Raw genomic sequence first — 25170 nt, 5'->3', positions numbered from 1 at the left:
AAGAAGAGGAGTAAAGGTGTGTGTAAGGATGAGATAGAGCTTTTTAGTTATTTAATTAACACAAAAAAGCGGGTGCATCAGAGGTGTGAGATTCAACAGAAAATCCTCCCTGGTCAGCTCACTCGGACTATGAAAGAAGCCATTCAAGGCCGCGGGTGGCGACAGGTCTGGCACGTGGCTCGAGAAAAATGAAAACGACGCTCGACTTGAGGACCACAGAGCAAAAACAGGGAAGCCAAAAAAGTTTTTCAGCAAACATTTTTAGTTTTTTCTAAAAAGCCGCTACTCGTCTTAGGGGTTGGTGGGGAATGACCGAGTCAGCAATTTTATTTGCCCTACTTTGTTTCTTTAATCTTTCACTGAACTTATCTTCCTGCTAAATTTAAAATCTAAATTGTTAAAAATGTTAAACAAGCAACCTTCCATAAGCAGGACATCAAGTTTCAACATCGATGTTCGTAAATATCTCCAACAACCTCATTTTTTCCTCCCCAGCCTCAGAGCAGTCATTTTCCCTGCCAGTAGTTCCAATATATGTACTGTAGATGGACCTGTGTGTGTGTGTGTGTGTGTGTGTGTGTGCATATTTAAACATACATACGTACATCCATACATACATGCATGCATGATGACTGCCTATGTGGACACCTGCAGCAAACAGAGATGTTCTTATATCCCTGCTGCGGGACAGCACTGTTGTTCAGCAGGGCCCCAGCTGCACAGCATTCACTCTGCTCCTCTTATTCAAGCTCTGTGCCCTTGAGACAAGATACACAGTTGTCATGACAACACATGTACAGACCTCATGAGAAGTCACAAAATGTCAAAACAAGTTTTCCAAACTCGAAAACAACAGTAGACAACCTTGCACAGCAGGTGGCAAAAATCAACAGTGTTCTGGATCTCTCAGGTAGAGTTCTGAGTATTTCAGGGACATCAATTCAAAAGAAAATCTGCTTCTTGCTTTATTTGATTGATGCAAACATAAACAAAGCAGCTGTCACACTAAGGCCAGAACCCCCCCACTCCTCTCTCCACCGCCAACCTCCACACAACAAGCTCTTTATAGCAGCACTGATGATAGTCAGACAGCTGTGTGTGTGCGTGTGCATGTGCATCTGTGTGTGTGCATGTGCGTGTCTGTTAGTCTGTTGTGTGATTGAGCTTCTGGTAGAGAAAGTGTTTGGAAACACTTGGGGCAGATAACCATGTTTAATCCAACATAATCAAATCATATTAAACTGAAAAGACTAAAGCCCAACACCCCCCCCCCCCCTCCATTTTTGTTTACGTCAAGATACATTAATTATTCTCTGAGAAATCAATGAAAATGTTGAAAAACCTGCTTCATCTCACAATGTTAAAGAAAGTGGAAAGAAATGAGGATCCCCTCCCTGATTTGGATCCACACCTCAATTTGTCGGGCTATTCTTTGAAAACTTCCATGGAAAATGGAAGTAGTGTTTTGCGTAATCCTGCAAACTATCAAACAAAGGCATATGAGACATGTTTAGCCAGTTTAGCTAACCCTAACCCTAACACAAGTCTGGGATTACATACATGTTGATGCCTTGTACAATATAAAAATACTGCATCCACATAACCAGGGAGCAGCATCTCCGCTAGCTGTCAACCAACCATTAACCCACATAAAGAGATCAGTGGAGCTGAAGGAACAAACACACACACACACACACATACACATACAAACTAAGAAAAAGTTTGTCCTCCAGCAGTAAAGGTCAAAGGTCACATTTTTATCCATCCATCTCCTTTTCTGTCTGAATGTTCGGGGTCAGGGGACTGAACTGTGATCTAGATCTGGATTTTCCATTAATTTGCTTATAATGCTAGTGTTTGTGGACTTTGGCTTGTGCTGCTTTAATGTGCTGTTTAATCGAGTCTGACATGAAGTTGCATTCATATGCTCTTTTAGTGCACAAGGCAAATGTTCAACGCTGGCAGACGGTTGCCTTCGACAGAGTGATTTCTATTTTGAGGTTGCCATTTGATTCTTTACTAGGTGGACAAATCTAAGAAAGAACAGGCTGGTGATCAGGCGGGGGAAGTGGGTCGTCCGTTGGTCGTAGGGCTGTAACGGTTCAATCCCCAGCTCCTACTCTGCATGTGCAAACAGTAACAAGCACATAAGTGCAGTCCAAATAAAAATGTTGCAGTTGGAAGAATAATTTGACATCTCAGACTCTACCCTTTCATCAATGTAGGGTAAAATATGATCCTTCTCCCACGTGTATATTTTAATACAAATTTAACCTGATCCCTCCAAGAAACTGCAGAGTCCATTAAGATCGTTCCCCTCATCGTGATGAGATGGCACAAGCAACAAAACCTCAGGCCCTAATGATGATGGCTCAACATGTCCTCCGCTACGATTAGAGCTGATGTCTGGTTATTGTCAGCACAGGTTACAGAGGAGGGGGCGGCAGCACATGTAAAAAGTTGGAGCCAAAGCCGAACAAACCCTAATAAACTAATCAGTTTGGATTTTTGAGTAAGTCGCCATTCGATTAACGTCTCCTTCATGGCTAAGGAGATAGAGCCAGTTGTTCTTGGACCAGAAGGTCAGTGGATCAATCCCCACGTCTGCATGCCTACATGTCCTCGGGCAAGACACTAAACCTCCAAATTGCTCCTATACGGTGCCACAATTGTTGCAATATTGTGTGTGTGTGAGAGAGAGAAAGAAAGAGAGACAGAGAGTGTGTTTGTGTGTGTGTGTATGGAGAGAGTTGTGTAAAAATTCTTTAAGACACTGATTTCTGAATAATCTCCAGACATTCTCCGGAGGGGGGGTCTGTGAGAACACAACTGTCTGAGTCAGAGGCCCTGAAGTTTATCCTCTGGAGTTTCTCTATGCTAAAACTCTGGATGATGTCCTAGTGAGCCCACGTGAGAATATAGCAGGAGATTCTCCAGAAGTTTCACAGCCAGTGAGTGGGCGTTTTGATGATGTTTCTAACACGTGACAGAAGCAAAAGTGTACAAAACATGTAGAAAATGTCAACTTAACATAATGAGATTCACAATCTTTTGGTGATGAGGGTTGCAGCGGATTTTAGACGTTACGTCCTGTCTCCTGCGCCACCCATAACCTGAACGCTCCAGATATTTCTGTGTAATTGTAATTGTGTCTGTTCTTGATGTTTGAAAGGCAAACTCACCAGAATGTCTATTCAATTGGGTCTTGTGTGAATTGATAAATGAACAGTGCATTGATGAATGTACTGTAAATCGCTTTGAGCGGTCGACTAGAAAATTGCTGCATAAGTACAGTCCATTTAACATTTACACTGCACCTGTTTCACATTTACAACTCCACAGACTGTTTCGTCTTGAGCGTTACAACATAGCACGGAAAAGCCAAAATACTGTATCATAAAACAAAATGAATTTCTTTACCAACTGTATCTTGTAACTGCCAACTGTTAAAAGCAAAACTTCATATTTTCCAAGCAATTTTTCTTCCGGTTGGAACTAACATGGAGTCAGAAATGATGGTCACCCCACACGGATAACTTCAACCTCACTGCGAAAACAGAATAGTAAGCTGACGGAAAAGATGTAAATTACAACACTTCATCACAAAATAAGTGTCGGAATGCTCCAAACATCACAGATTAACAAGAACATCATAAGCGCATACAGGGGGCGATTTTTCCTGCATTATTTGACCTTCCATGTGGCACCTGGGCAAACGTCATACAGCTTTGCAAACTGCACCCTGGCACTTTGGTAATGGAGACAGAGCGAGTGACGGAAAGTGAGTGTTTGAGTGAAAGAGCAACACTGACAATGAAATTGGGTGTTTGAGAGTGATAAAATAGAATGAGGGAGCGAGCGATCCATTAAGGCCGACTCGTTTCTTGTTTGGAAAGTTCTCCCTGGCAGCGAATTCGTCCCAATCATCGAGCTCTAATGTAATCACTTTATGAGGCCCGGGCATAATGAATATAGTGTTTAGGTGTGCAGATCCAGTCCCGGCCCCCGGTCCTCTCGAGGGAAGTGTACATTTCTGTGGCATCCTGTATTTATTTGAAATACCCTCTGTCTGGTCTCATAATACAGACGTGGGCAAGTGGGCATAGAACTCCTTTTCTATTCCATCCATTTTCATGATGCGGTCTCACATTAATGGCCCTCTCCGTATGTTTTAAAGAAACAAAGCAGTAAAATGTTGCTCTGCCTTCACTCAATTTGTCTCAGTAGGAGGGGTGCGGGGGGGGCGAAGGTGTACAAGTTGTCCACTAGATGAGAATATTTAAGGTGTTCAGTCCATGCCAGCTTGTTGGTGTTCTTTCTGCATACACACATTTGAGCAGATGCAAGGACAAAAATGTGCGTTTGAGGATTTGGAGATTATTCTTGCTGGGGTGTCTCAGCCCCTGGAACAGCACCTATGGGACAGTAAACCTTGAGGAAACTGTATTAGTGTTAGCAGCTCTTTAATGCATGCTGGTTAAAGAACAACTGTGGAATAGTGTGGTGCTTTTACAGCAGTAGTGTAACATATTGGGAAAAACATTTATTCTTGCAGGGATTTAAATTAAAAGAATGACACGCCCTTTATGTAACCATCTTTTTCATGATGGACAGTCCACATGAAGCAAAGCTTTTTTCCAAGTCGCTGCAATAATGGGGAGGAGGAAATACAGTATAAGCTAGCTGCCTTCATTTTACATTCATATACTAGACATAAACACTTGTTTCTATTAGTCACATGGAGACAGATCATTGTTTGTGTGCAGAGTTATCTTTTGATCTTGCTTTGAAGACCATAAAACCCTCACACTGATACACACACACACACACTCACCTCCTGTGTATTCATGTGTTCGCAATGACGAACTGTGCCTGTAGGTAGCAAACACACAAGTTATATTATGTTGTATTCTGTAATATACAGTGGGGACCAGGTGAACTGAGTTTTCTCACAGAGTTGCTCGGTCAGCAGCTTGCGTGTGTCTGCACTGATGCCTCTCTACCGTACCTGCGGGTGCGACGAATCACTTTCACGCGGCGGGTTCAAGGGGCGTGGCGATGTCAAATGAAACCCTGTGCCCCGCGACTGCTGTTCACGACGATTGGTGCTGACACCTGGCAAACGCTTTGGCGTTTTCACGTATGGGAGAACGTCGACACGCAACTTCCTCCTGTGGTTTGGGTCGCTCCCCAAATGTCTTTCCATTACTTTTGAGTGCCACACAGATGTTTCGGTGGATTTCGCGCTGCAGCTCCCGAAGGCTCTGGTTCAGTGGCCTTGTTGTTTGGTTGGTGGCTGTATAACCGGTCTCTGAATGGATTTACGCAAGTGTTTATATGAGATCAGATCGTTATCTGTCTGGAGCTATGGAACCTTCATAAACCCCGGCCAGTAGCTGCAGACAGTGTGGATTTGTGTGGAAGTCATGCCTGGATGTGTCAGTTAACCTGTGTGCTTTGCTAAATTCACTTTATTGGATGTGTAACATACAGGTCATTCATATCCTAGAGGAAAATATAATGGTAAAAGTTTCTGGAGATAATTTCTGCGCAGACTGACTCAGGAATGGTCACAAGCATACAATAGACTACATATACTGAATATATACAGTGCACAGCATCACAAGAAGGATAAAGGGCACATATTTATTTTGGATTTGCATAAAACAGGGCATTAAAGGGTCAGATATCTGCAGGCTGATGAATATGTACTACATTGGTTGTTTACCTAAGTTATTTGGTGACTCGTGTGCAGACTGCACAGTGATGCATTTTTAATTGCAACAATCATCTGGGATTTGTGACGTTTTAACACCTGTTAGTCCGGACCTGTCTTTATTGCATTGTTTATATTTGATTCTTTGAGTTTTGGTGTTACATTGTAATTTAGGGGGCACATTAAAGAATTTTGTGATATCTGTATCTGGCATTGATTGGTTTGTAGACAGGGGAGTGTTAGATGTTTGTGTGCTGTTATTTTGAGGGGAAGTAGAATGTTTGTAGCAAATGAACGTCCTCATCGTTCAAACATTATATCATTTAAGATGAACACTGCAAACAATTTTGTTTCTTTTCTTCTTCTGTTGTTTAATGCTGTCTCAACTTGCTGCAATTGGTCTAAAAGTCTGGTTCACCTTGATCCTGACTGAAACCACCTCTTTTGGTCGGACTTAGTTTTGGTTCGTTGGTGTTGACCATGGTCTGAGGCACTTTTCACATCTGTTGTTTTAGTTCAGACTAAACTGAGAAGTCTGAACCAAACCAGGTATAGGTGTGAAAGCGCCCTTAGAGAAACTGCATGTATATTATTACACTGATATAATGAGGACATTCGCCAAAAATATGAAAATACAGAGAATAACTTTTGACATTTCACACGCCTACTGCTCTATTACAGCAGGTCTTGCTAGAGAGAAATACAGTATCTGCTGAATATGGTAAACTGAAAATGTGCTGCAGTTTGACTGACTACTTTCTACTTAATGTTCCTCTTCAGTACCCATTGAACGTCCTCGTGGCTTCAATGAAATGAGCTTGATCACCGCTAAAACCAATAAGCCTCAGTAAAAATTGCAAGCCGGGATTAATATCCGTGAATAGCCTTTTGCAGAAAGACACGATGAAGGTACAGTGTTTCCTGATTGGACCAATGCATTGACCTGCAGCCACAGACAGGATGTAATATGAGCGTGTGTAAATGGACGCCATCAGCTTTGGGAAGAGGTTTGTAAAGATATAGACTGGAGTGAAGCTGTGGATTAAATGGCGACTGCTGCTCTGCCTGTCAGATTTAATGCTGTAACACTTCCTGTGTTTCAGAACCATCTATGCTCGACTGTTTTCCTGTGACCTGCACTATAGGCCCCGATGGAAATTGATGAAAATTGTGGTCTGACTATTTCTAATCTCTAAATGATAGAGTGTAGGTGCAGGGAGTAAAGGAAAGTGTGGTAATGATTCACCGCAAGCTTAGTTGATTTTTCTTAAATCCCTTTATATATCCAGGGGAGTGCACACTCTGTTTCACTCATGTTGTTGTATTGTACATGAAGGAGCTGCAGATTTTTCACCATTACATTTGATAGGGTAGATCTTGTTGTCTGACATTACGCACAACTAAAATTGAATGTGAAAGCAAAATACTAATATGAACCAGCCATGTCTGGAGGTGTCTGGGAATATTGAAAAGGGATGCGTGTGTGGATGTTGCTCCAGTCAATCCCTCTGGGGGATTCACCTGAACCTAAACATGACGACTTGAGGTCGCTTAACAGTAAAGCAAAACTAGAAGATGTAATAAGCTGCGTGCACAAATGACTTGTGTGGTCATTGTATATGGGTGGATGGTCTCCTGTTCGTTCAGACTAGCTTGCTAATTTCCTGCCTTTATCCCTAACAAAGACATCAATAGTTTGTTTTGCTCGGGGAACTTGACCTGATGTTAAGAATTCAGACTGATTTTCACACACATATTTCAAAAATTGTTCAAATTTCAAACTAAAGGTGCGTTTGAAGAGTGCACACCTCAAGGCTTGATCTCACCATGCAAAGAAAGTCTTTGGCCCATGTGCCACTCCTCCAAAAGTTTGTGGAAATCAGTAGGTTTTGCGTAATCCTGCTAACTAAAGATCAAAGATATGCAGATGAAAACAATAACGTAACCTTATTGATGGAGATAGTAAAAAGTGACAGTGGACTGTCTCTATATATGTATGAATATAACAGCAATATCTCTTAAATGCACAGTTTTCTGTATTTAACACAAATCTAATCTAATCTGAGTTTTGTTTAGAAATTTTAAATGGCATAAAATTTTACTGTAACTGACAGGCACCAGTTTGGCCACCACACGATATATCAAGAAATCCTCTAAAGAGACAGACACAGGTTCATAGCCGCCGCAGTGCTTCATATTCCATGTAACATACTTGTATTTCTATGTCAATAATGAGCTGATCTGTATCATCAGTATTTACTTGGCTTCTTATTTTGTTTAACTTCCTCTGCACAAAATGCCAACATGTTATTCTGTTCTCCCCTCTCAGCACTTTGTTGCCCACCTCTGCACTTCTCAAGGACGCTCTAATCGCGTATTCCACCCTTCTCCATCTGTGCTGCGTTGAACTGGCCCGGACTACTGCAACCTTTCTAAGGATATCGCAGATCTGATTACTGCACAAGCACCACCACTCCCCTGCGCTGGAGATCTCTGCACTCGGCTTGCTGGGATAGAAGATAAAGGTTCGGGGAGACGCCTCAGTCCACAATGCAATGAGGTATGTTTTTGTTCATAGCAATGAGTGTGCACCTCAGATAAGGCAAAGAAAACCCCATTACTGTACAAAAAAACAGCTATTCCCAGTGCTGCATCTGATTCAGGCAGGGCCTTTATTTTCAAGTTGAGATTTGCCATGTTTATTTCTTTGCTGTGCCCTTTGCCACAGAGGGAAAGGAGGTAATAGCTTTCACTAATTTGGCCCTGGGCTGTGCAGTCAAATCCATATGCCAGAGTGAATCTGTAAAGCTAACATTAGGCAGCAGATATCTGAGGCTAGCGGCTGCAGGCTTTGACATCCTGTATTACACCTAATTGCCACCAGACATTACATCCAAGTCAGTGCAGAAATCCCCCCACAACCACCTGCTCGTCGCTCTGTTTACCTTTAAAGCGGGAATAATGCAGGGGCGAGCGGGTTATTTTCTGACACCCGAGCTGAGGATTGGGGAACTGGAATGTCAGTAGAAATTTGAATTTGAGACGTGTGAGGATAGTTAAGGGGTATCCCCCAGTGCATTGTGTTCCCGGGGTACGGTGTATACGTTCCTGATTTATGTGTTTTTCTAAGAGTAATGAGAGAGAGACGAAACAGGGCAAGGGTAATATGGAGGAATAACCATAATTGGGTGAATTATAAGTTTCACAGTCATTTTCGTAACACGAGGGGAAACCTTTCATGAAATTTATAGCAAGAGGAACATTAACATATTCTGTCCACAAACACATGGTTGTGGCGACGATGTGGCAAGTGTGGATTCTCAGCGATTTTGAACATTTCGACCAAACACCAGTGTCTCATGTGGGCTGTATATTAATTCATCCTCCGTCCCCTCACACCTCCTCTCCTCCGACATGAAAGACACGGGAAAATACCTCTCCCTGTGACAGTGTAATGATGAAATGATTTCATGCGGCAGTATCCTCCAACACCCCTGTGTCAACCCCTCAATGAGTCCAACACTGCTCACTCTCGTTTAAAACCTCCTGCAAATCTAAATGGAGCTGAAGATCTGACCTGGCAATGGAAATAATCACCCGGTTCTAAAACAGCCACGTTTACAGACTTCATGAATCCAGTTTTAGACGAAAACCATTAAGTTGTGCTGTAAACTCTCTGTCTGGTACACTTACAAAGCTCTACATCCAAAAGGCGACCAAAGCGATCAAATTTGGCTGATGGTATTTTTTTAGTTTGAGTGGTTTAATTACAGTGAAAATAAAATCCTGGCTTGAAGTTTGACTTGATGTTCTCAATTACACTCCTTTAATGATCCCATTCACTATTGAAGTTCTACTGTTATTTTCATCATATTATCGTTTATTATAATCAGTGCAATCAAAAATCATGAGAGGTAAAACCATTTATGGCAATGGGATTTCTTTGATGTGTGAGGGATGAAATGCAATAATTGATCCGTTTAAACTGGGCATACTCTGTGAGATTTTAGAAATACTGTTGATAAAATCCAGCTCACACAATGCTAACAAGGAGGAAACATGCTTTCTTGACTATTTGTGCCGTTCCGTTTCCCAAGACCTCAAAATAGACGCATTGACATTTCTCTTTGGTTTGTTGGTTGTCATTGAAGGGGGAGGAAACATTGAACAGGCATTTAGTTTCGGCCAGCCTACTGCTACTTTGTATGGGCACAGCAGGATAACAATGCGCTGTGTTTTGGGAATTGACTTTATGTCTATGCTTTAACTTTGCTGAAGGCGGTCGACCAAAGTTTCTGTCCTATGACTAGATAGGAGCATCTGATCGCTCCTTCCTACAAATGAGGCGGGATGAAGCTGATATTTGTTTTAACGTCTCCCTGGTACGGTATGGCAAAGTGCATGACCTTGCAAATGCACTGATCTGCTAGTTTATTAGATTAAGACTAATACAGTCTAATACAACTAACTTGTAGTTGTAGTTTGTAGATGAGAGGTGTTTTTAATATTTTGAGAAATCTTTGGATAACCCTGTTTATCACAGAGGGTCAATACAAGCCAGTAGCATTCATACAATCTCTATTATAAATGTTAGGTGAAATCCATACCAGTGTATAACAGTGGAACATAAAAACGAGCCTTGTAACACTCTTTAAAGACAAACTCTTACAATAATCCCAGTTTGCTACAGACTGTCCACACACTAAACTGTCCCGTGCATTATATGTATGCACTGTTTATCACTGTTTATTTATCTCTCTATTTTGACTTTTACATGTTGTTCAGCCTAACACAAAGCAACAAAGAGCTCTTTTTCTCATACCTCTTTCACAACAAAATGAGTGCGTATATCCAGTAAACCTGCTGAAAATGTGCTCCTTTCCCATTGCCAGTACAGGAGTTTACCTGAGTTAACCAAAAAGTACACAAATGTTCTGACCAGAAGACTTAGCATTAGCTTAAACTGCCACAATGAAGAACACAATTAGCACTTTCACCCTGGTGTCATGTTTCTATCAGAGCTGAATCTGTACTGGAGAGTCATCCAATTGTATCCAGTCCCATTGCAGACAAAAGCCGGATGTTAGTGGGTGTTTTGACCAGTGATAAAGGGGCTCTACTGTCTGGAAGGTACCAGAAGTGCATCTGCAGTTTGTGTCCATTCAAGAAACCATAAACGTGCATTTTATCTGTTTTAATGTTGTGTTCTTTAGGGCAAATGAGAATCTACAAAAACAAGAAGCTAAACTTTAACCCTCTGACAGTCCCACATTGCTGACTATCTTATGATGCAAGCTGAGGCAGTTTTCTCACATCTCCTAGATGCATTGGAGTCAATCTGTATCAGACTGTAGTCTCAGCTACGATCATGAATTTGTTTTTATATCTGGATGTTTCTGAACATTTCTGCCAAACAACTTGCTTTAAACAAAATTTGGAAAAACAAAAGGCAGCACAGTCTACAACCAGTCTCACTAATTCAGGAAATGTACATATGGATCTGAATAGACACAGAGAGTTGTTTTACTTTTGTGAACATTTGTCACTGTGTGTGTGTTAGACAGAGAAAGGTAAAGGAGATTTACAGCCCCAATCAAAAACTGGCTCACGGTTGGAAATGTAGCGTGAATGATGTCATGAAACTGTCCCCACTCGGATGCTGTGATTTATCACACAATATACGAGTCATAAATGAACACCAGTTAAAAAAAAAAAAAAATCAAATCAACAACGGACAAACTCTCACAAATTGTCCTGTATAGTGTAGCATGCGTGCATGTCCGTCCATGTTTCCTTGCAAGAAAAGCAAACAAATGTATGTTTGAATATTTTCTTTTTCGCCTTCGATGTTAGACAAACCTGTTGCTACCTAGATGATGCATTGTGCGGCCATGCCTCTTCATCAATATGGATAATTGCGCTTTCTGTCAATTTACCGCAGTCGTGCTGTAAATGTTTTTGCTGGGATCTGGGTGTGCTATTCCCACGGTGGCTCCGCACAGTCCAGGCCTTCCTGAGATGAACCCAAGCATATCCCTGGTGTCACTGTGTATCTGTGCTGAGAGGAAGCATGACCCACTGCAGCTTGGCACTTCATTAAACAAATCACGGCGACGCTTAAGCCACGAGCCTGCAGGGACTCCGAGAGAGAGAGAGAGAGAGACAGAATGGGGGAGAGGGAATGGGTGTGTTGTGGAGTTGTGTAAAGTTCTTTGCCTCACATGGACTACACACATATACTGAGTATAGATAGATAGATAGAGGGTATTGAACTATCGAAATTATAGTAATATGGAAAGGATCAAACATTTGCAAAAAATGAATAACGACTTAATGGTTACTCATGTATTTATATAACTTCGGCTGGTCGGCCAGATGGTCGGCGGTTTGATCCCTGGCTACACCATTATGCGTGCCGAAGTGTCCTTGCCCAGGTAGTGTGAGTGAAGTGTGCTGCACATAGATGAATTGGTGAACGGCAAAACAGTACTGGAAAAGTGTGAAAAGTGGTCACAAGACAAGAAGGGGCTATATTATACAGACCATTTATTTTATGTTGTGTTATCCATCAATCCATTATCTTTAACACTTATCCTTGGAGGGTCAGGGGGGTGCTGCGGCCTATATTATATTATATTATTATATTATATTATGTTATATATTTCCCAAGATGTAAATATTTGTTCATATGTAGTTTATAAAAGCTTATATGTATTTTTTTTATTCATATATACTGCACATGGTAAACTTGATTTATGAACATAGTTGATATGTTGATAGAAATAATAAGAATAAAGAAATAATCATTGCCATGTTCTGCCAATGATTACAATTAGCATTTAACATCCTGATCCTTCTGAATAGTCATAAAAATCAGGTACGGTGGGTTCAGGCTTCTCTTTGATCACTTGACAGTCGGAACATCCTTTGCTGTTTTCCTTTAAATGTATAGATTTTGTGATGTTAGCAGAGGGGATCTTTGTATAAGGTGAGGGAATGCAGCAGCCTCACAGTAAGTGAGTAAGCGTGCTGTAGCATGACTTATGAACCAGGCGTCACACTCATTCAGCAGGAATCTGTGGCCAGTGAGAGCAGTGACACAACAAAAGACACAGACAGCAGGTCAGTGCACAGCCCAAAAATAGAACTGGGAATCCTGACGCTTGTATTTAAAGAGGTGGGAAACACCCCCTTACACGTGTGTGTGTGTGTGTGTGTGTGTCACACCCAAGCATAGACAGAAACTGGGGGCTTGACTTTAATAAATGAACTGCCACTGCAGTGCTATTTCAGGTTGGGTCACTGGAATAATACAAAGCTGGAGGCACAGCTGGGGCAGCGATCAGATGTTTCCTTGCGTGTGGTGCTGAGCTTGTTTCTGCCTCCTGTCACACACTGAGACAGACAGACAGACAAGGTGGGTTCAGGCGCCAACATTTAATCCTCTTTCTGAAAATATTTAAAGTGAGGTTCCAAGACAAGGATTTATGTTGGTGGAGTTTTGTTAGATTCTTACATGGACTCACTCTGACATGTTCTGGACATTTTACTTGACGATTGGAAGGAAAAGGATCACTAATGCGCAACTTCTGGCTGAAAATCACGTAATAGGTGCAAGATGGCTCTGTTTGTATGTCTGGGATGTTTCAAGGTCTTTCAAAAATGAACACATGAACCATATGAATGAAAATAGGACTAGATACTGAAATTTCAGATTTCATCTCAGCATCTCTGTTGACAAAACGCAAATTGCTTCTCATCACGTGGCCACCTTAGTCCCCAGCCCTTCTTTCCCTCTTGCCATACAGATCTCCACTCAGCCCCCCACCCCAGTGGAAACAGGCCTGGTCTGGTTATCCACTGTGGAGATGATGGATTGACGGCTCGCTTACGGGAAAGGCCGGGGCCTTCACGTAAACAAGAGCAGAGCTGTATTAAATGTGGAGGAGAAAAAGAAAACATGAACTGCCTCTTGGCTGGGACCAAAAGAAAAAGAGACATACAGCTGCATTTAAAACATACATGTCCAGAAGAGTTTGACTCAGGCCAGCTCTCATCTCTGTATAAAATAAATGTGACTTGGTTGTTTGTGTTCTAATTGCACCCCCCAAATTAGCGGATTACATTAAGATTGTATCTGCTCACTTGTACACTTAACGCAGCACCTCAAACATGAATGCTACCTTTAAGAAATGACCTCAGATCCTTGATAGCGGTGGCATTTTCCCCCTCTCAATCCTGCCTTTATTTTCGTACAGAAGACCCACAGAGCAATGATCCATGGGAAGCCAAATCAACAGGGAAATTGGGCTAGATCTTTGCCCTCCCAAATGCAGTATAAAAGCCATTTTGCCCATTACCCTGCCACGGGAGACATTCACAAGCATTACTCTCGGATTGGTCCTGATGGCAGTAATTTCATCTCCTAACTATCTGATCCTGACAAATTAATTTCTGTTCCAAAAAACCCCTTCAATTCAGCAGTGACAAAAAATGAGACAGACAAAATTAGATAATTTAAGCAGTCGTAAATGATTATTAACCAACGCTCCAACAGTCTGGGTCTTCCAAAGACAGGAAAGTCTACCTTACCTTGAGAAAAAAAAACTGCTGTAACGTTGTAGCCATATAAATAAGAGGAAATTAATTAAATGCAGGGCGGGTGGTTTGGCGCCATGGAAAGAATACACAATTTAGAGTCTTGTGCCAAGGAGCCAAATGGACGAAATGAAGGTGATCAGTCATATTTTGCTGCTTTTTGACATTAAGCATATGCTTTTTTTTCTAAGAGGTCAGCTAAGCAATTTAGACAAATTGGACAAAATTGCAAAGGTAAACATAGGGAGAGGTCTCGTAATGTTTCTTTCACTCCCTTTTTCTTTCCCCTCAGTCCCATTTTCAGACACTATTTTGTTTAGTAAATCCCTTACCTGAATTTTCTGTGACGGTACACCGAGACAAAACGACTCCACCAGGGCTATCAGGGGCAGGTCTGTGTTATGGTGTTTGACGGTTCCACCAAGCTAACTCTAACAGCACTACTGTGCCCTGGAAAATACAACTACTGAAACCACAATGGGGCACACATCTACATATACCTTATGAATCTAGGTATTTATCTTCAATGTCCAGGGTTTATTTCAGTGCAAGTCAAGTTTCAGCACAGAATAATAGATATGATTACTGTTAAAGTCCCACTCTAACATTTTTCTAATTTAGGATTTTTCACCGAAGCACTGTGAGCTGTGAGCCAGTGGATGTCCGTATGAACACAGTTGTATGCTTTGTGTTCTGCTTTGTAATATTCACCCTGTTCAAAAAATAAGTTTATGACTTATACTGCAGCCAGCCACCAGGGAGCAATTAAGATGCTTTGGATTTTCTTTTGTCATGTCGTCCATCCTTAGATGAAAAAAATGCATAACAAAAATGTTTACTTTAACTTTTTCGATCAATTTGATTAAACACTTCACTTACTACATATGCGGGAACAACCAATAGTTGAATAGAAGTCAAGAATTGTTTATTTGTGGGTGACAGTTACGATGGTACAACTACAACATGTCCAATAATGTTGTTGTTGATTCAATGTGTTGATGTGATGTGGATTTTAATCAAATTCCTAATCCCTGGGGACTGAAGTAGCTACCAGTGTCTGCGGGGTCGGCCATAGTGCATAACCCTAGGGTCGAATTTGTCAGCCAAGAGCCAGCCAATGCCTTTCAGCACCATATTTCTATGTGGTACAATAACTGCAAGATGAATCATTGTGGAGAATCACACACACACACACACACACACACACACACACACACACACACACACACACACACACACACACTCTGAACCCATTGCTAACACCTTTTAGGTCTAGACATGAGTGCAAGGTGCTGAAAAGTGAGAGTTGACTGTAAAGTGACTGGTCGTTCTGACCACAGGACTGAGGTTTACACAGGGAGAATAGCAAGTGTAGGTTGCGAAGACATTGACAGCAAACCTGTTCCAGCGTTTCTATTCTTTCACAAGTCTTTCTTTTTTTTAGTTTTTCCTCCCATTTTGGAGCCCACTGCATTTCAACCAGTCTTTACTTCCTTTCAAGTGTTTCAGTGAGGCAACAGTTCACATTTGACAGTTTCTCATTCCGCCTTGTTAGCTTATAGAGTCACTAAAATGATGATTGTGGCCACACGTTTCGGGAGTGTGAAGAAATAAAATGTTAACCATCCCTTTAAGTGCAGAGCCCTTGACTCTGCTCAGTTTGTTGTCATCTATTTATCTAATGACTCCTTCACAGTTTAGACAGTGGGTTAGATTCTGCCCATGCCAGTATGCCTAAAAAAGCAAAGTACTGCCATAACCCTAATTGCCTAACACCTAATTGCCCTGCCCTGCCTCATTAGAAAACAAGTCTAACTGGAAAATCGCCTTAAGTGGCTTAAATTAATGAGACCTTCATATTGTACGCTGAGTCATCAGAGGCGTGAGTCAAGGCAACGTCACTGCATCGGAAATGGCTGCTTCATAAACTGTCAGTGAGAAGCAGTGGAGAGGCTGACGCTGTCCTGATGACCATCATTATACATGTCACTCTGTTTGGTATGCGTGATTGTTGTGAATCAACATGTAACATTTTGGCTATAAAGGCCTTGTCACAACAGAAGGTGGCCCATCAACATAAATATACCTTCTGAATATATGTATATCTGATGCTAGAAGCTAACCACTAGCCTGGTGGGACATGCTACAGTAGTTAGTCATTTTCTTTGTACTGGGCTCTTCATTGACCCCCGGCATTTTGTCTCTGGGATTGTACACAAAGAGTTAATTGAAAAACTAAAAAGATTGCTTACTACCTTTCAACATGGCTGATAACAGTGCAATTACTTTATTCAAAAGACACTTATTCAAAAATATGAGGCACTTTGATGCCAACAAGAAGGGACATACTAGCACAACTTTTGAGCTCAGAAATGTACAAAATATCACTCAATCATTCAAATTTATCAAGCACTTACACCTATCAACCTTGCTAATTGCAACAGTAGTAAAGGTTTGCTTGTTTTCATCTTTGTTTGTTCCTTACTAAGCAGGATTACATAAAAACTACTAAACAGATTACCATGAAACTTTGTGGAAAGATGGGGGTATGAGTCATTACATTTTGATGCAGATCCAGGAATTCTTTTCACTTTCAAAAGTTCCGGGGGGTTGGTAATGATGAGTGTGTACATTTTGGTGTTGATTCAAATGTTTATCTAGAGGATTTGAATGTGGTTTCATTAAGAGACTGTTGGGCCTTGGCGGGGGTATGAACTCGACTGACTGCCATTCTCATTTAAAATATGTATTTTCCTTATTAACTCTCTGGTAGTTGAAGTAGTAGTTTGAAGAAAGCAAGTCTAGTTCTTACAAAGTTAAATTGCTGGAGACCAACCAGAAACGAAAATGCACAAAACATCAAAAACATGCCAAAGGATGTAACTGAAGTTGACATTGAATGTCATCCAAATAGGCAAGACGACTGCGGCGATGACCTCATTATTTTACCCATCAGCCACTGAGTTTCATTCACAGACCTCATAACTCGTGGTGATGACTTCATTATGTTTGCTTCCATGGTGCTGCATTCCTACCTGTTGACCTGTAACCTCTGACATGCTGTGTGGGAGGTGGTCATGTCCCTGTGCTGCAGAGTGGACACACATTCCGGCTTGAAATAAGCTGTAAGATATCAACACTGTCAAGATCGTTCTTAGATAATGCAATGAAAGGAAGGTTGGTGTTTGAGCTGTCAGGGCTGGTTGAAACTTTTACAGTAACAATTTAGGCACAGTCGTTTCTTCTCTCCCTTCGCTCCTTTGCAGCCTTATCAGCCCTCTCTTGTTTTTTCCATGTTCTCCCTGAGAGTTAGATGAGAAGATTGACGCTCTCATGTTTTAACTATAGATAAAGAAGGAGGACATGCTCCCAAAAAGTAGAGTTAAGGCGTCCTGATATAGCCACCTGGTGGCTGGCTGCAGTGTAGTCATTAAACCTACCTCCTCCTATGTTCAATTAGTTTGGTTTTATTTAATTGATGCTTTAAAATCTTGTTGAAACTTCACCATTGACAGCTAAGACTGAATCATGACCGGTCGAGCTTATGAATCGACAGGAGGCTGTATCCCCTGATCACTCTGGTTCCCGCTGAACAAGATGGAAGCTAGCGTTTGTGTAGAAATTTGGCTTCATTTCTGGGAAGTAAAGTTGCGTCGCCCATCTGTAGGTACAGTTTATGGGTATGAAGCTGGAACCAGAAGCCAATTAGCTTAGCTTAGCATACAAATTGAAAGCAGGGGAGCTAGCAGGGCTCCGTTCAAATTTAAAAAAATACGTGCCAGTACCATCATTTATAAAATTGGTAATTTATCAATCAAACTTAACAGATTGAACATTACATGTAAGAACTTAAATGCACAGTTGTACTAATATGCAGTGTTGAACCATAGGAGGTGTTTCACCAGAAGAGAACATGAGAGGAAATTGAAATGTTGAACATTAACTCTGTGATACGCTGAACAAATTGACCGTGTGAGTTTATTTGTCTCTTTACTCCTGTAGTTCAACCATCTGTCTCTCATCTTGACAAAGTATTTAGTGTTCACTTCCTCTCTGCCTACCATCACTCTGTGAGAGACCGAGGTGTTGATAGCCGAGACATTATGTTTGTACTGATATATTATTTTGGCCAACTCATCACTTCAACCTCAGTCTTCAGCCTCGGTTAAAATAACTGCAGGCAGACTGGAACTTATACTAGCATGGTTTCAAGGCAGGAGAGCCATGATTTTATCTAGCCAGTTCTATGAAATCACAATAGGAAACAGGGCAAACAATTTGTTTTGTCAACCAGGTTAGTTAATTGGCAACCTTGGTGGGAAATATAAGAACTTTGAGGTTTATGGCTTATTTAGAACTGTGACTCATAATATTGCCTTCTTGATGTTATTCTTTTTCAGTATGGCACAGTCAAAAATAATTATGTAACACAAAAGTTTATTTTTAAGTGTTCTTTTCCTGACTTTACTCTAATTGTAAAACTATAACCACTAACACCTCTTGATATGTTATTAAAAATTAATTTGGAGTTGAACGTCTACATTGTGAGGGGTCTAATAAAAGTAGGCTCTAACTGCATTTATATGCCAATTGTGTAAGTGAATAGATTGCCAGTGGCTAAAGCAACTCTATCTAACAACATTATACATGTGGTTGGTGAACAGCGGTCAATCTGGCCTGCAGTCCTGGAGCAATCACCTGAGATTGATAAATTGTGACTGCAGATGACGCCACCTCCCTCCTCTCTCAATGTTTGGTCTTCCCCATATCTATTTTCCTTACTGCGGCTAGTGGCTCCATCACTGCCTGTCCAGACGGACAAAAGCAATTCAGGTATTCCTTGTTTGATTTGGGTCAGGGCCTCCCTAAAACTAATACCTGTAAGCCCTATAATATGGTCATTTGTAGAGGCTGGGGTAAGAAACGTGGATTTATCAGTAACTGGGCTAACCAGGCTCATATTGAGCTTAGATTTGGTTTTTGGGGATGGAGACGAGGGGCACACAGAGGGGCTAGGTGAAACAGAGGTTATTCAATAAGGGGGTGGTTGTTATTCCAAAAGGCAACCAGGGGAACTTATAGGCTGTCGGTGAGCAGGCACTGACAGCCTCGTAGACTGACACTCCGTGTCCCTCCCATGGGGGAAATGGTTTGACGACATGCATGTGCAAACATACATGTGTACGTGAATGCACAGATATTCAGTGAAGCACACGGGGGTTTATGAAAGTTTCCCTGCATGAATTTATCCTGTATTATTTCTAAAGGTACTATCGATCTTCTGTCAATGATGTGCAGCAGCACAAATGTATATCTTTTAGAAGGTTTTTTGGCCTATACTGCAAAACACCCAGATTCTTTACGCTGATTTTTCACCCAGACTTTGTATCCATGTTTCCAAACGTTTTTACGTTCCCTGCTATAAGAGGTCATATTTGTTGCAGTTTATAAAGAACAAGGTTGTCTTGGGACATGCACTGCTCAGAATAGCTTCTGGCGATAAAAAGTTCTGAAAACAGATGAGTTTTTAAATGAGTTGCAGATGAAAACACAAATAAAGCTAAATGATTAACCCGTGAAATACTAACGTACTCACTAAGACAATGTTAACTGATGTTAGCAGATATAATTTTCACCATATCCTTGTTAGTATGCTAACATTTGCTTATTAATACTATAAGCTAATCTTCCAATTAAGGGGGTTGTCACCTCCGAACAGAGCTGTACCTTGGTTTTTTAACATGTGCACCATCAGGTCTTTGGTTGAGTTAAAGCACAATAACCTACATTAAATGTGTAAGCATCTGACTTTTTGGTCTCATTGCTTGCCACCACCTATAGCTGTGTCCTAATCCAGGGGCCGCCTCAGCCCACGAAAGAGGTGATCATTGTGGGCTGTGCAGACCACATAGGCGGTCTGGTCTACAGTTGCTTTCTGTGATCACCATCACTGACTTATTACTGTTGCCTATAGAGCTGAAGTTCGACACAATGATAAAGTTTAAATGTTCCTTGGTTTCTGAACAGGTGTAATGCTGTTCGGATGAGTTAAGGTGTGGACGTCTCTTCGCAGGCCAGCACTATTACTTCTTCAAAAAAATGGTTCGTCACTGAAGCTAAATGAATCTTGTGATAGGTCGACCTGAGAAGGATCCACCCCTTGGAGCCTTCGTTTCTCTGGGATGAAAGGATGCATTTGTCGGCTGCATTTAAACAAGACTTTGAAAGGGGACAGCCTTGTCGTTGGTGCTGTGACCTAATCCGTCTTTCAATGCAGTTTCTGAGGGACGCCGCCCCTGGATTGAGACTCAGCTATAGAGTACAGCTGAGGTTGATGGAAACATCTTGTCCTTTGCAGATATTTGCAAACAAATCAGTTTTTTATGCAGCTGAAAATTAAACCAACAACTCTGACCACTTTCAAGAAATTTCCATGTAATTTCATGTGTGTTAGTTACCTAAAAGAGAAAACAACTTAACACATTCACACACACACACACACACACACACACACTGACGTAAGGTAAACAAAAGGAATGTATTAAGTCTCCTGCCCACAGTCTTTGCATCATACATGGGTCCTGATCCAGGGAAGTTGCTGTATAATGAGCAGCAGAGATGAAAGCAGCTCTCCAGGCAGCAGGAGGCAGACTTCTCTGCACTGTGAAGTGTTGTTGGCCTGCGCTATCTGTGTTCTAATCTCTGTGGACAAAACAGGAGCAGACCTGGCAGATGGTTGTGATAAGAAGAAACCACCTCCACCACAGGGGGAATGCATGCACAAAACACATGCTGACGGATGTCTGGGGCTGTTTACCAGGACAAACTCGTCTCCATTCTGCACCCAAAAGTCCATTTGAATTGCTGCGGCTTTTTGAGTTCAGATTTTTCAATGCATTCATTTATCATTGTTTTTCTTAAAATCAGTCAATGATCAACATCATCATCGAAAATATTGGCTGGGTGGTTTATTTGTTTCACTGTCTTGAAGAATATTATCAATAAGGTCTTGTTTCATAAGGTCTGAAACATGTTTTGAGGAAAAACGGAGTTTTACACTTTTTTTTGTTCTTTGTGGCCGTTTGGTGCAAAGAATGGTAGATTTGACTTTTTACTTTTAATGTCATGTGAATCGAGACACGTCCATGAGTCACACACATAGTCTTCATCTTATTCTTGAGCAAGAACTGAAATTAAACACCTCACAACACTGACATATGCGCGTGGAATCTGGTTGTGACTGTGGTTGTGTAGCTAATTAGAGCCAGTGTGGCCACACTGTTAATCACCCCCATATCTGCCTCCTCACAGTTTGTTAACACTGGAACCCTGAGATTACCTAGACCTAATGGACTCATTAATTACACACACTTTACTGTGTTTTTAATTAATCATATGTTCATTTAGCAAATCAGCGGAGATTTTTTTTTTTTTCTTTCTGGCAGCCAGGAGTTCCATGTTATGTGGCGTTACTCATAACAGCTGCTCGATGGCCGGCTTGAAAGAGAATAAATGATGTGTTGGGGACTGGAGCAACTGTGAGAAAGTGTGTGTGTGTGTGTGTGTGTGTGTGTGTGTGTCTGCTTTGTTTCCAGTGTATTTGTGTTCAGTTGAGTTGTCTCAGAAATGGCAGTGTTCAGTTTCCAACTACAGTACCTCACAGTGTTTTTGTTTGCCAGCCGATTGTTTACCTCAACACAGTGGTTCGAGAAATGTGTGCGTAAGATCTGTGTGGCTTTGTGTGCGCATACACTCATGTGTGTGATGTACACGGCAGGCCCTGCTCGACCTGGAGGGAAAGTGCTCGTCGCCGCTCGCAGCGCCTAAGAAGTGATTTGTGAGGCCGTTCCCGTCAGGCGAGTCTTGCCTCAGCACAAGTGGAAATGTTTTTCTAATTTGTATATTTTCTGAAGCACAGACCAAAGCGTCTGTGTGTGTTAATTAGTGGTTGTAAAGTACTTCATGATGTAGCGCTGCGTTGCATTGTATCCAAGCGTTAGGGGCCTGTGCGACCACTGCCGCTGCTACTGCCGTTTCCCACTCAGGTCCTTGCTTATTTCATTTCTGCTTTGTAATGAGAGTCAGATGCGACAGTGTTTACAACAGGCCTGAATCACTCACATGCCGTCTAATTAGCAGAAAATGGGTGAAAGGCAGAGGATATTTTTCTTCGGAGGAGTCACAAGTGGCAGATCTCCTAGAGTTCTGCTCGGAAAACCTAGGTCTAAAGACAAAAGAGTGAAACCTATCAAGTCTACATTGAAGACAGTGAATGTGTGAGGAGCTGCATATTGTTTTCAGTAAACAGTAGAAGCGGAAGTTCTGCAAAGGCCTGAAATGAGACCAATCACACTTCTTTATTCATTTAGATCTGATGCAACATATGCGTGTATATACCTTTAACACATGGTGTGTGCTTCTCCTTTTAGAGCTGGATGAGTCGTGTATGTGTCCAAGGCAATGATATACAATGAAAGCCGAAAATCTATTCATTTCTCTATTTGCTTCAGAGGCTGAGAAATTAAAGTTTTTGTCAACGTTGGCAAATCTGTCAGCTCTTCAGAAACCCCTGAGGTTTTAGGTGGTTGTTTTCAAACAATGCTCCTTTTTGAGACTCTGTTGTTATTCAGCGTCTTTGGTTTAAATGAGTAAGAGACCTGCTCTGACTGAACACCACAGGTATGGTTAAATTTGAGACAAAAACCTGCTAAGAAGCAAAGTAACCATTAGATCAATAGGATAATGGGCTTGGACATGTCATCATATTAAACTGTGACTTGTAAAATACAATTCCAATGGAATCTGGGTTGGCTTGATAAGATGCTGAATACCAAGTTACCCCCGAGCTCGTTCACTTCTGTGTGCACACACCACATGTTGAGACAATTTCAAATGATAAAAATCTGAATCAAACATGAATAAATAATTGAAGGTAAATGGAATAAATTATGAAGACAGCAGAAACTAGCTGTGCACATGGGTTAAGGCTGGTTCGAACATGTATTTAGTTAAAATAAAAATGATAAAACAAGTTCTGAAAAAAAGAATCAGATTATAATATAATACAAATAAAATAATTTGTATGTTATAGCAGTGCTAATACAAACCATTTGAATATAATAAACTACAATATATTTATGACAGTTGGCAGAAATGAAAGATTCCCAGTTTAAATACCAGACTTTATTTCCGTGTGAATGAATTAACTGCACTCACACTGACTCCTCACAACTACTGATTTATGAGAATTGTAATTCCTACCCACACATGTTCCTCTGCTACTGGCTGCAAAGGAGCCATTTAACTCAGTGGAGCGACACATTTAAAGACGACCTGTGACTCTGCCCATGAATGGTGGCAAAGGAAAGGGAGGTTGTGCCCCGTTGTCCATTTCAATTAATCTTCCCCCTCGACAAGGCCGGGCGATGATGGCCCCACAATTCAGAACAAAACTCCCGAGAGGTCAAAGGTGGGCGGCGGAGGATGGCGCGGTGGTGAAGGAGAGGAACAGGAAGTGCTGGGGTCAGGACAAGAGAAGCAGGAGGGATGGGTGGATGAACAGAGGAGGGAGGAGAGGAAGACATTTCAGCCTGAACAGTGTGAACTTGAACTCGGCAATAAAAGTGGGAAAATAACTCAAGCTGCAAACACCTGCACTGTCCGCCATAAATCACAGAGGTGCCAACAAAGAGGGAATCAGTGGTGGAGCCCAAAAGTCTGAGACCACTTTCCCATAAGTGATGCTTTTTGTTTCTCAGGGATGGAAGGACGCATTTGTCGGCCACATCTAGAGGAGCCTTTGAAATGGGACAGCCTAGTCGTGTTGCTGTGATGCAATCGGTCTTCAAATGCAGCCTCTAAAGGATGCAGCCTCTGAATTGAGACACAGATATTGACTCTGTCCTTAATTCAAACTATTACTTGTCTAACCCTTTGTGTCAGGTGATTATACACCAATGAAAACATTATAATAAACATTACGTATCACTTCAAATCCTTCACATTTGACCTGTAAGATTTATCTCAACCTCCAGTTGGGGGCCACTAGTGCAGTACAAGAGTATACAACTGACGATTGTGATCTTTATTAATAATGTGAAATGTGATTTGTACCAGTAGCTTTGCATATGAATTATGGAATCATGCAGTGTTTCCATTCGAGGGCTACATTTCCCACACTCTCCCATTTTCCTTCCAGCTTCAGGAATCCCCTTGCCAAGCCGCCATAGTGGTGGAAATCCATCGTTTCCCATCGCAACCAGATGTATACCCATCTATTTCCATAGTACTTGAATGGCACACATACCCACACATCCACCGCAAATTCACATAGTCATTACAGTGCATATACATATACACTGTATCTAGATTCTGTCCGCTAGCCTGATTACAACCTCAGTGTTTGTGTTAGTCCTCTGCCAGCGGTCATCAGTGGGACGGTCGGGCGGTCCCACGGCGGCGACAGCTGACAGAGCGCCGCCACAACACTGGTGACACAAGCAGCCAACACACACTCGCATGAATCCACACTGGCACCAGGCCTGACTGGTTGGTGGAAGATCAAGTCAATGAGACCTGAAAGCAAGAATAAAGAATGAAAGCGTCCGCACACACACACACACACACACACACACACACACACACACACACACACACACACACACACACACTGTTGAAGTAATATGGAAGGCATATTATCCTGTGTTTCCTGGCTTTGAGCTCTTCTACAGGACAGATTTCTTTTTGGTTTTCCTCTGCAAGTATCCCCACAGTCCCGTGTGACCACTGTGACCACCTCCTGTGCAGGATGTGCATTGACTCCACAGCAGAATTGTATTTGGGTGTCTGGAAAAGAG

At 41.7% G+C, this 25170-nt stretch overlaps 1 long non-coding RNA gene across 2 annotated transcripts in view; it reads left to right on the top strand.

Annotated features, from left to right (window-relative positions):
- Nucleotides 1-25170, top strand: part of LOC109626982 (uncharacterized) — a 183749-nt gene that overhangs the window by 56888 nt on the left and 101691 nt on the right. For both annotated transcript variants that reach the window (XR_011239719.1, XR_011239720.1), the window contains exon 2: nucleotides 8046-8276. This is a non-coding gene — a long non-coding RNA (uncharacterized lncRNA). The remainder of the gene's footprint in view (nucleotides 1-8045; nucleotides 8277-25170) is intronic.

Source organism: Paralichthys olivaceus, chromosome 21 (assembly GCF_024713975.1).
Source record: "Paralichthys olivaceus isolate ysfri-2021 chromosome 21, ASM2471397v2, whole genome shotgun sequence".
Taxonomy (NCBI): Eukaryota; Metazoa; Chordata; class Actinopteri; order Pleuronectiformes; family Paralichthyidae; genus Paralichthys; species Paralichthys olivaceus.
Note: the sequence above shows the minus strand (reverse complement) of the source record. Positions and strands in the feature narration are given on the sequence as shown.